Raw genomic sequence first — 12,167 nt, forward strand, 5'->3', positions numbered from 1 at the left:
TCTCTAAATAAAAATATTTAAAAAGGGGTGGGAATGTGAATCTGTGGATGAACACCTCTGGGTCTAATTTCTGGTAACAAAAAGAAAACAACATACACACAAAAATAATAATAATAAACGAAAAAATAAAAAACCCTCATGAGTATCAAGCCTGAAAATTAACAGCCTCTCTCTTACATGAATACAATAAATGGATTTGTAGTTCTCTTCTGTTAATTATCTCAGTCTTCACTATGAAATCTGGAGATATTCCGGACTCATGGCACATGGAAGCCCAAAAAGGGCTTTAGAAAGAAGCTGAAAACACCAAACAATTATGGAACAAAATGCCCAGGTTTTCAACTGCTGATCTAAGCTACAGAGAGACCCTCTGGCCACAAGACTCTGGAGATGACTACGAGGAGTCCCTAGCCATGACTGCCAGTTTCCACAATTACCACTCCTGTCAGCTTTAAGCCACCTTCCTACACAGTCTCAATATAACAAGGCACACTTACCATTTCCTGGCTCTCAGGGTTCTCAGCGTTCTCCATGTGGTTTGTTTTCAGATTCGATTCTGCATAGCACAGACAGTTGGGCTCCAGATCCAGGACAGAAGCCTACAAAAAGATTGAAAAAATGGCGGGTTCCAGACACCAAGGGAAGAGAAGATTGTGGAAGCCCTCCCCCTCATCACTGGCTGCATGAGCATTGGACAGTTCTCACTTAAGAGAGTGATTGGTCAAGGCTTCAGGCACTGCCTCCAACCTGAGCCAAGTGGGCACAGAATCAAAGTGTGAATGAAAGGCTGCACCATTGTCATTGTTAACCGACTACAGATCAGGGCTGAGAATATAGCTTAATCAGTAGAGTGCTTGTTTTGCTGATATAAGGCCATGGATTCAATCCCTGCACTACACGCACACACACCCCCCCCGCCACAAAAAAAAGGATTAAGTAAAGAACTTTGGGGACTAGGGTTATGGATCAGTGGTAGAGAACTTCCCTAGCATGCATGAGGTACTGGGTTGAACACCCAGCACCGCATTAAACAGCCACCCAAGAGGAGATGTGGCTCAAGTGGTAGCACACTCACCTGGCATGCGGGTGGCCCAGGTTCAATCCTCAGCACCACATACAAACAAAGATGTTGTGTCCGCCAAAAACTAAAAATAAATATTAAAAAATGCCAACAAACAAACTACTAATGATACTGTGTCCATCTACAACAAAAAAAATATTCAAGAAAAAAAAGACTTTGTATTGGACTTGTGCACCCTCACTACAGAATTCATAAACACTTTTTATAAATAATATATACATATATGTCTTCAGACAATGTATAAAATTCTCCTGTGATGTCTTTTCAAGTAACTTATATTACAGGTATGCTTCACAACCTGAAATCCTCCCCACCAAAATTATTATTATTATTATTATTATTATTATTATTATTATTATTTGAGGCGTATTAATTGCATTAAATGCCTCTGTATGGGATTATTTTAAGGCAATTTTTTTCCAATAATAGGACCTAGCCCAGAGAGAAATGTATTGACACTTATAACTGTTTATAAGGTTAAAGCAATTTGTGAATAAATATGTATATATATTTTTATGAAAATGATATCAATTACTTTAATATATTTTTAATTTTTCTATTTTTTGTCTCATAAAAAAACAGTTTGAACTTTAAACTCATTAGCAATGTCCCTATATACCTTCCCCCAAAAAAGTGACTCACAAGTATAGTTCAAATTATTGAGACTCATAAATTTTTGATCCTTTATCTTAACTAGTGAAGTCTAAAGATTTTCTTTTTATTTTCACCATTAAATGAAGCCTACTTTTTATAGCTTTCTTGTTGTGTAACTGACCTTTAATATTCTACAATTTTTATACCCCCATTCTGATCACTTTGGACTATTGATGTTTTCATGGAGGGGATCTCAAAGTGGTCATGCACAAGGTACGAAATGGATATAGTAAGATATAAGACTGGTGATTGCTGAGTATGTAGATTTTGCTATACAAAATAAGTATTGGTGGATGATATGGGGGTAGGGTGAAAAAGAACAATGAAAAAAAAGAAGAAAAACTTGAACAGTAGAGGGGTTCACATGCTACAAGTCTACAATGATAGTGTGAATATGGAGGGTAGTGTTCTTGGAAGCAGCAATAAAATTTGAGGGTAAGAAAAAGGTAATTTTTTGCACAGTTCCCAAGTGAGAGAGCCAGGTGAATGGGTTCTGTGTTAAACTCTTCCCACCAGGGAGTGGAATTTGTAGTTCATAGGGTATGTCTCAGTAAGTAGTAAAACACCATTTCTATGTACCTTTACACTTTTTCATGGCTACAAGCTGACTTTGACAATTTCAGTCACATTACATCTCTGCACTTGTTAGCTATCCGTTAATTAATTCATTCATTACATTATTTATTTATTTTTTATTAATTCACTTTTACTTTCATTGTCACTGTTTTTACATTACTGGTGATTACATAATTGCATAAATATTCTGAATGTTGATTTTTGGTTAAATATTATTTTATGTGTTTATTCATACATTTACTTTTCTTTGAAATGTTGTTCGTTTGCCAAGCCTGATTTATATTAGACTTCAATCTTCATTTATGAAGACTACATAAAATCACATTATTCCAAATAACTCAAGGATTTATCATCTTTGCAGAACCCTAATCACCCGCCAAATTTGACCCAGTCTGGGTCAACTAAAAGCTGTGTCAAAAGTCCTTTTTTTCTTATATACACTTTAATAAAGAATTCCTCTCTCACTTTTATATTTTGGAGAGTAGACTAACTTCCCAAGCAGTAGTTAATAACCTAGATGAGTTTTCCAACAGTGTAACTGATTACTTTTTTTTTATTTTTGCAAGATCTCTCTCTCTCTTCTCTCTCTCTCTCTCTCTCTCTCTCTCTCTCTCTGTCTCCCCCTCTCTCTTTCTCTCTCTCTCTCTCATATGACAAATTGAAATCAGACATGGTTTTTTACTAAGAAACACTCTCATCCTTTAATAAAATATTCTACAAAAAAAAAGAGTTTTGCTGATTTTCTTAGAGCCTCACTAAGTTGCTGAGGCTGGCTGAAATTCATCTAATGTTATAGAAGTTTGCAATATATATATATGAGAGAGAGAGAGAGAAAGAGAGGGAGAGAGGGAGAGAGGGAGAGAGAGAGAGGGAGAGAGAGAGAGGGTACTGTTCATTTGACTCTTTCTCTTGGGTACTGCGCCAGAGTTACCTTCTTCTTTCACTTCTACATTATTTCTGCCTCCACAGAAACTACCCTTTACCCTCATACTACCATTGATCCACCATTAGACTTTTTAAATCTGAACTCTTTGAGCTAGTCACTGTTTCCCTCTTTCTTTCACAGTACATTTTTCTCTACCCGTACCTATTCCACCAATACTTTTTCACGAATACTCACTACTATATACTCAGTGTCCACCAATGTCACATCCTGATTCATCCCTGTTCTGCTTTTTCCATGGATCACTTTGAGATCCCCTCCACCCAGATATCAATAGTCCAGAGTAAGGTCAGGTAAGGGTGTTATATATGCAGGTTTTTAAATGTCATTTACATAACAATAAGCCTATTAAAATTTGGATGTGTTTTGTCTTAGGTTAAAAAAGAAAATCTACAGGCTGCACTGATATACTGAATTGTTTAAAAATTATTAATCTCAATAATTTCAAAAAAGAATTCTATAAAAAGGAGAATAAAAAAAGAACATAATACATAAAAATTGACAAATTTAAAGACACACCAAGTGTACATATCAAAAAGTGTCATATATCAGTGCGTTCAAAAGACAAATTAATTTGAAATAAATGTAGTTAATGTGAGATGTAGTAATCATTTATTAATTATATATAATGGTAGTATACATGTATATGTACAAAATGCATCTCATATAATTATGAGTATACATTGCAAAAAATGAACTCTACAGTATTTTTTTAAATTTTGCTGACAACACTATAAATACCTACATCTAGGTTTATGTATTACTGAATGTTCAGGATACATTGTGTACTTCATAAAGTTTACAACTCACCAACAGACATTTTTTTTTTCAATTTTAAAAGGAGTAGTATTTATTTTCAGTTAGAACATAATGCCATCATTTATTTTTAATTTTTAAATATTTTTTAATTATATATGACAACAGAATGCATTACAATTCTTATTACACATATAGAGTACAATTTTTCATTTCTCTGGTTTAATACAAATTATATTTACATGAATTCTCTTCTTTATACATATATGTTATATAACAATATATATCATATTCCACCATCATTTTTAACCCCATGATCCCTCCCCTCACCACCCAAACCCCATAAGGTCATTTTGATACACAATTATGTATGCTATAAAGTTATAGAAAAGAGTATATACCTTATAATAATATGAACAGATAAAGTTTTGTAACTAATACATAGCATAATAATAATAATAATAATAATAATAATAGTAATAATAATAAACTTGCCATTTAGACATTAATAAAATATACATCTAGCACTATTGACATCTTTTCCAAAAAAATTGACATCTTTTCCAAAAGAAGGAGGAGTTATTTGTGGGAGAGAATGGTATTCTATGCTTTCTTAATATCAAGAATAAATTATTTTCAGAAGTAGTATATATTTCAATATAAAAATAAAATAGAACCAGGTTCCATGGCACACACGTCTAATCCCAATGGATTGTGAGGCTAAGGCAAGATAATCCTGAGTTCAAAGCCAGCCTCAGAAACATAGCAAGGCCCTAAGCAACTATGTGTGACCCAGTGTCTGTGTGCCCCTGATTTAAATTTCCAGTAAGAAACAGCAACAACAACAACCACAACAAAAAGAATACAATGTATTTATGAGGACACAGAACAAATTAACATGAACTAAAGATGGAGTAGAAATTGCTGTTATTTCATCATGAAAACTGTATATATATACAGTTTTCATGGTGTACACAGTTTTCATATATATAATACTCCTCACCAAGCAGCTTAGACCTGTAGAAATTATAGTATATATGTGTACAATGACAGTGTACAAGTATGTGATAGCATAAGACTAGAGCTATACTTGTCAATACAAGAAATCTGTGGCCTAGGAGGAAAGACGAGGTGATTCAGAAAAATAAAAATAATAAAGTTTGAGAAAAAAATGGTTTCTGGAGCCCAGAAAGATTTTTGGTTTAATTAGAGTACAAAATACCACATAAGTAGTATACTGAAGTTACATCTGTTAAATACATCACATGTATAATGGATTTCAAGGAAAATATGTGGAACTTATCACAAACTAAATACAAATTTACAAAAGCACATAAAATAGCATGTGTGTAAATAAAACTAATCATTACAAAGACAACTATTTTAACTCAATTTAATATATAATAATTTCCTATCAAAATTTTAGCATGTTTTTCTTTAAATACAAGAACAGAGCTGGACCTATTGGTGCACAATTGTAATCCCAGTACCTTGGGAGGTGTATTGTGAGCTCAAAGCAAGCATCAGCAAAAGTGAGGCCCTAAGCAACTCAGTGAGATACCGTGTCTAAATGTCATACAAAACATGTTTGGGGATGTGGCTCAATTCCCCTGAGTTTAATTCCAAGTACCAAATAAAAGAAAAGAAAAGAAGGGACCAAAAAAATTATCTTAGAAATAAAATATATGTAAAATACCCCAAAACCTTTAATAAAAAAACCAAATACTATAGTTATTGTTATGAGACACATTTAATGTATGTTATGAAACTATATTGCAATAATACAGACCAATATATCATAATATAAATCAAATCTGATACCATATGTAGATCAATAGTATTGTTAAGAGCAATAGAAAGGCATATGTAAAACCAACCATATTAAAAATAACTTTAGAAATGAATGAATGAATCTTTCCAACCTAAAGTTAGAATTGGGACATAGAGGCAAAGTTCACTGTAAGATTATGTGTGCAGAATGTGCAAGATAGTCAGTTCCAAACTTAGCAACACTATAAAAAGCAAATATTAACAGGGAATGATGTTGAAAATAAACCAGAATATTAAATGAGACACTCTCCCTCCATCTTTAGATAAATGTAAGGAAAAAACTACTGTGAGTATCTCTTTGGCAAAATCATAAATAAGTAGAGAGATTTAGATACACTTGATATTAGTCCGGTCTTAAGAAATGTACCATATTTGGGACAAAATTCCCAATTATCATCATCACCTCTAGTGAAGAGAAATGTGAGAGAGAGGTTGAGGATGTAGCTCAGTTTTTAGAGTGCTTGCCTTGTATGCACAAGGCCCTGGTTTCAATCTCTAGCACCACAAAAAAGAAGGAAACATGAAAGAAATGATAAAAAAAATGGTGATATCTAGGAGCCATAAAATTTTTCACAGATTTTTCATTAGCTGTGACCAAGACACAAAAATACCCAAATATCAAAGCTGTCAATTTATCTCAAAAAAAATCTGCCATCATATTTTCCCAATTGCTGTTGCTGACAGATGAAGTTCACTCGAGCTTGTATTATAGGTGAAATAGGGAGGAATCCAGTAAACTACTCTTAGCTTGAGTGAGATTTTTAGCACTTCCTGAATTGTGCCCCAACCCTGATACACTAGTAATAAGTGCCAGAACTACCAATTCCTCCTAGAAAAAGTTTTTTTTTTTGGTGGGTGTGTGTATGTGTGTATTGAATGTTTCATATTTAACATATTTTGTTTATGTTACTATGTCCCCGATACACTAGTAATAATGCCAGAACTACCAATTGCTCCTAGAAAGTTTTGTGTGTGTGTGTGTGTGTGTGTGTGTGTGTCGATGTGTGTACTGAATATCTCAAATTTAAAATATTTTACTTACCTTACTATGTCCTGAAGTTCCAAACTCTAGAACAAAAGGTGATTGAGCTTATGTAAATCTCTGTAGATTTCAAACAAATGAATTTAAATTCTTCTTCAAGTACTTTTATGAACTATGATACCAAACAGCTGTTCAGAAAGGAGCTTAAAAAACAATGATCCCTGTTTATTCCAACAAATCTTTAGGGAATAGTACTACTTTGGCTACTTCGTACAAACTTTCCTCAGGGATAAAATGCATCAGTCAAAGAGATTTTCTGTAGCCTGGGCAGTGTTGTTGAAAAGGTTATTATAATAATCTGAAAGAGCTAGGTGTGGTGGCAAATATACTAGAGGCTGGAGAGGCAAGTCAGGAGGATTGTAATTTGAAAGACAGTCTTTATAACATAGAAAGGGTATAAGCAACTTATTGAGAGATTAGTGATATATCACCTGTCTCAAAAAAAAAAAAAGGACTGGAGACATAACTCAGTGGTAAGCACCAGGGGAGTTCAATTCCTAGCACCAAACCACACCAAACTAAACAAATATCTGAAAGATAGTAGGGACTCCAGAGTACAGGTGTATATGCATAGATAAAAATTTTGGTTACAATATAAAGTTAATAAAGATACTTTTGAAAAAAAATTCATAGTTCTTTTTTTTAAAGAGAGATCAAGAGAGAGAGAGGGAGAGAGAGAGACAGAGAGAGAGAGAGAGAATTTTAATATTTATTTATTCATTTTAGTTTTTGGCAGACACAACATCTTTATTTGTACGTGGTGCTAAGGATAAAACCCAGTGCCACACGAATGCCAGGCAAGTGCACTACCTCTTGAGCCACATTCCCAGCCCTTATCATAGTTCTTAAGAGCTCAAAATAAAAATGCCATATAATTCACTAATAATAATTTTTTTGAAGCAGGGTATCATTGTGAATGTCTGTGCTCTCAGTGGCTTGGGTGGATGAAACAGGAGGAACTTAATTACAAGACCAGCCTCAGAAACTTGGCAATGGCTTAAGTGACTCAGTGATATCCTGTCTTATTAAAAAAATAGGGATGTACCATAGTAGTAAAGTGCCTAAATAAGTAGAAATAAATAACAATAACAATTCTTGGTTTAAAAATGCCCTATAACCCAGTAATTATAATTCTGGATAAATATCTAAAGAAATTGGAACACTTTTGTTAGAGATATTACTTCACTTCCATTTTTATTGTAGGTTTATTCACAGTATCTAATAAAAGGAATCAAATGAAGTGCCTTTTAGATGCAAGGTATGGATGAAAATGTTTCTTCCAGCTGCAGATCATCCATCTACTTACCTTAAAGGCTGCATACTTATAATTCAAACTGCTCCCGAAAAGACAAGACTCAGATATGGATTCTTCTGAGTACTCCAAGAAATTTTGGTACCTCTGGACAAATTCTGTGAGACTTTTCCAAAACTAAGGAATAGGTAAATTTTGGAGTTTGGAATGTGGACAACATACAGTAAATTCCTCAAGGGGGAATCTTTATTCAGACACTGTGATAAGGTGTCTGGTCTGGGGAAGAAAGAGGAAGTAAAATCAGAGTTTTAGATAAAGCTAGACTTTGCTTCACTGATTTCTAGGTTATTGATTTAATCCAAACAGATGTTGGAAAGGGTTAAACCTACTAATTAAAATTTATGTAAAACAGGTATTTAAAAAGTATCAGGAAAGAGCTGAAGGTGTGGCTCAGTGGTACAGTGCTTGCCTAGCATATATGAGGCCCTGAGCTTAATTCTCAGTGCCCCATATAAATAAATTAAATATAAATAAATATTTTTAAAAATACCAGGTAAGGATTTAGGGTTGTTGCTCAGTAGTAGAATGCTTGGCTAGTATGCATGAGGCAGTCTGTTTGATACTGGACCCATATTAATAATAATAATAATAATGATATTGTGTTCATCCACAACTAAGAAAAAAATTATTTTAAACAAATACAACAGTGCTATGTCCTGTAACCTTCTAATTATCTGTGTTCTAATTAAGCCCTTGCAATTGAACTTTCTTGTTATTTAAATTAAAGTCCAGTTCCACTTTTATTTCCTGCCACACCAGGACAAAGGAGTTTGCTTGAATATTAGGAATGCTTCTAAATGTCACTTTAATAAAGTTGTTTTACATATTTAAAAACTCAGTTGAATGCAAACTTGGTGGCACAGGCCATAACCCCTGTGGCACAGAGGAATTATACATGGGTATCATGAGTTCAAAGCTACCATCAGCAAAAGCAAGGCACTAAGCAACTAAGTGAGACCCTCTCTCTAAATAAATAGAAAAAAGGACTGGGGATGTATCTCAGTGCCCCTGAGTTAAATCCCTGATACAAAAAAAAGAAGAAGAAAAAAGAAAAAAATTCAATTGAGGACAAATACATTAAAGAAACAAACAAACAAAAAAAAACCACCTTAATTTTGGACAAATTAATTACACTATTGTGAGGATGGCCTTAGGCCTGGCCTAAAAAAACTCCATTTAAAAAACTTCAGTTTGAAACATGCAGCCTCACCAGGCATGCCTAAAGAAGCCCTGCAGTATTGCCCTCAGACATAAACAAATCACTTCCCCTCACCTTGATAAACAGAGTGAGGCCTCTGGCAGGTTGTCCTCACCTAATAAGATTGAAGAGTGAGAAGACCAAGGTGCAGACCACCAGAGCAGATGTTTCTGGCCATAGAGTAAATTATTTCATGGAAAAATCTGGTGGTAACTAACAAGGATTGAAAAAAGGGTAAAAAATCTGCAAAATTTAGTATAAAGAGTAGAGCAAATGAACAGATGTTCAGCCAGCTCAATAAAAAATGCACTTGAGCTGGGGAGGCTGATGAGGACTTGGAATGACATCTCATCACTTCTCATCAATTGCATTATCCTCACCACTCTTAAACTCTACAGCCACACCTTAGTGAGGGGGGAAGGTAAAAGATTATGTGATGTTCTTCTCATGTCATGAAAACTTAATTTCAGTTGGGAGAAACCCAATGGGTAAAATAAAACCAAGAGGCAAAATCTCCCACACACCCAAAATATATATTTTCATGTCTGGTTTATTTATTTGTATGTGGTGCAGGGAATTGAATGCAGTGCCTCACATATGCTAGGCAAGCATGCTACCACTGAATCACAACCCCAACCCCCCAGCCCTATCTTAGATTTTATTTAGAGACAAAGCTTCACTGAATTGCTTAGTGCCTCACTTTTGCTGAGGCTGGCTTTGAACTCAAGATCCTCCTGCCTCTGCCTCCAGAACAGCAGGGATTCGAAGTGCATGCCACTGCATTCAGCTTATATTAAGTTTAAAATGTTCAGCAGTTACTCTCTATTATATGTCAGGCATAACTCTTGTGTGTATGAGGAATATAATCTTGCATCCATTCAGAAAGACTTTTATTAATCTCTCATACAATTTTTATTAATAAATAATTAAATTGTTTATTTTATTGTTGTGAAAATCTGCACCCAAGAAATATGTTAAATTAAATAATGTTTATTTCTATCTGCATTTTATGTGATTATGCAAAATCAATGTACTTCCTGGGAACAAGTGGTGCATGCCTTTAGTCTCAGCAGCTCGGGAGACTGAGGCAGGAAGATCATAAGTTCAAAGCCAGCCTCAGCAACTTAGGGAGTCCCTAAGCAACTCAGTGAGACCCAGTCTCAAACTAAAAAATATAAAGGGCTGAGGATGTGGCTCAAGGTTTAATTGCCCCTGGGTTCAATCCCTGATACCCCTACCCTCTCAAAAATTATGTTGTTGTTGGCTTTGCTAATGCTGTTCAATACTTGGTCTTTGGCAGATGAGTGGGGAGAATATTAAATTTTGGGTTGTTACTTAATTAATGTTGAATAAAATAGGAGCTATAAAATAACAAGTGATGATTGACTATGCTATTATTTCTGAGCCTTTAAACATGATTCACCAGGAAGTGACTCTAGCCTTAAAAGTGGCATTTCTAAACTTGGAGTTGAATGTAGGAAAGTTCTGAACTCAGTTTGAATTACCTACCTCTCTAGACACTGTTTCTAATTGTGGAAAATGCATGGGTTGATTACAATTGAAAAAGTTCAAATACTCTATTTTTGAGCACCAAAAATTTAAGAACCAAACATGAGGAGAATGATGGATGGAGTGGTAAGCTGAGTCTAGGGTATGTGGACAGTTGTGCTCAACTAGTGCTTATGCTATCCCTCAGTCTCTTCTATCCCTTCTTCCTTCCCACTTTTAAATTTCTCACTGCAGGTGTTTCAAAAATTTTAGATGTTATTTTTAATCATGATTTTCATGGTTTCTTGTATCATATCCTATTTTAAATTTTTATTTTTCTGGTTTAAAAAACTGGAGTGTTTCACTGATCAGTAAGACCTTAAAATCTTGAAAAGTTTATAATAATCTTGTTAAGAGTTCCTTGAATCACAAGAGCTCAAAGAGACTTTAGAAACCACTTTTTTAGTTGTATCATGTACTTTGAAGTGCCTAATTACTTTTCCTCCACCTAGGTACAATCTTTGTTTATATTTTCTTAGTTTATAATTTCTTAAAAAACCTTATATTTAATCAACTGTATTAAAAATTAATGTTAAATATCAGTTTACTGTAAGATTCAATTATGTCTCTCTTCAAGGTGTGATTATCTTGTACTATGGTGAAACATGTTCCTAAATAATAGGTTGATGTAGCTAAAGATACAAAATATTCAAAATGGAAATTTGAAAATTCTGTGGATGGAATAGGTTGCTAATAGATGATACAGTAGATAATTCCTTAGTATCACCTGGATTAATCAATTTTTTATTTATAATTGACATTTTTCCTACAGAGAGGATGTGTGCCTAATCATTTCTGAATGATTCACAGATAAACAGAAATATAGGTAACTTGAACCAAAATTATGGTCTTAAGTAGATCAGAGACCTGGCTCATTAACATATTTTTCACAGATATGTTACTGAAGTATATGAATAGATGCAATTAAACACTGCTTTTATTGGAATCATCATAAATCTTGTCTATCTTTAATATAAGTGTAGTTGCAGTTTATTTTTTGAATAGTGGATATTGTTTGATTGCAGATCCAAACTTACAGATAGCCTGATCCAGAAGAAAATATTCATTTAATATTATAGTAAGGGAAATCTGTGACTTTGTTTCTTAATGTTCTGCCCAAAACCATCAGTTAACTTCTAAGATGGCACACCAAAATGAGTTTTTCTAGTATTATTCCATTTCCACATGGTGGGAGTTCTATTTCTTCTTGCTTAAATAAATAAATTT

This window comes from Callospermophilus lateralis, unplaced genomic scaffold (genome assembly GCF_048772815.1).
Source record: "Callospermophilus lateralis isolate mCalLat2 unplaced genomic scaffold, mCalLat2.hap1 Scaffold_124, whole genome shotgun sequence".
NCBI classification, from domain to species: domain Eukaryota; kingdom Metazoa; phylum Chordata; class Mammalia; order Rodentia; family Sciuridae; genus Callospermophilus; species Callospermophilus lateralis.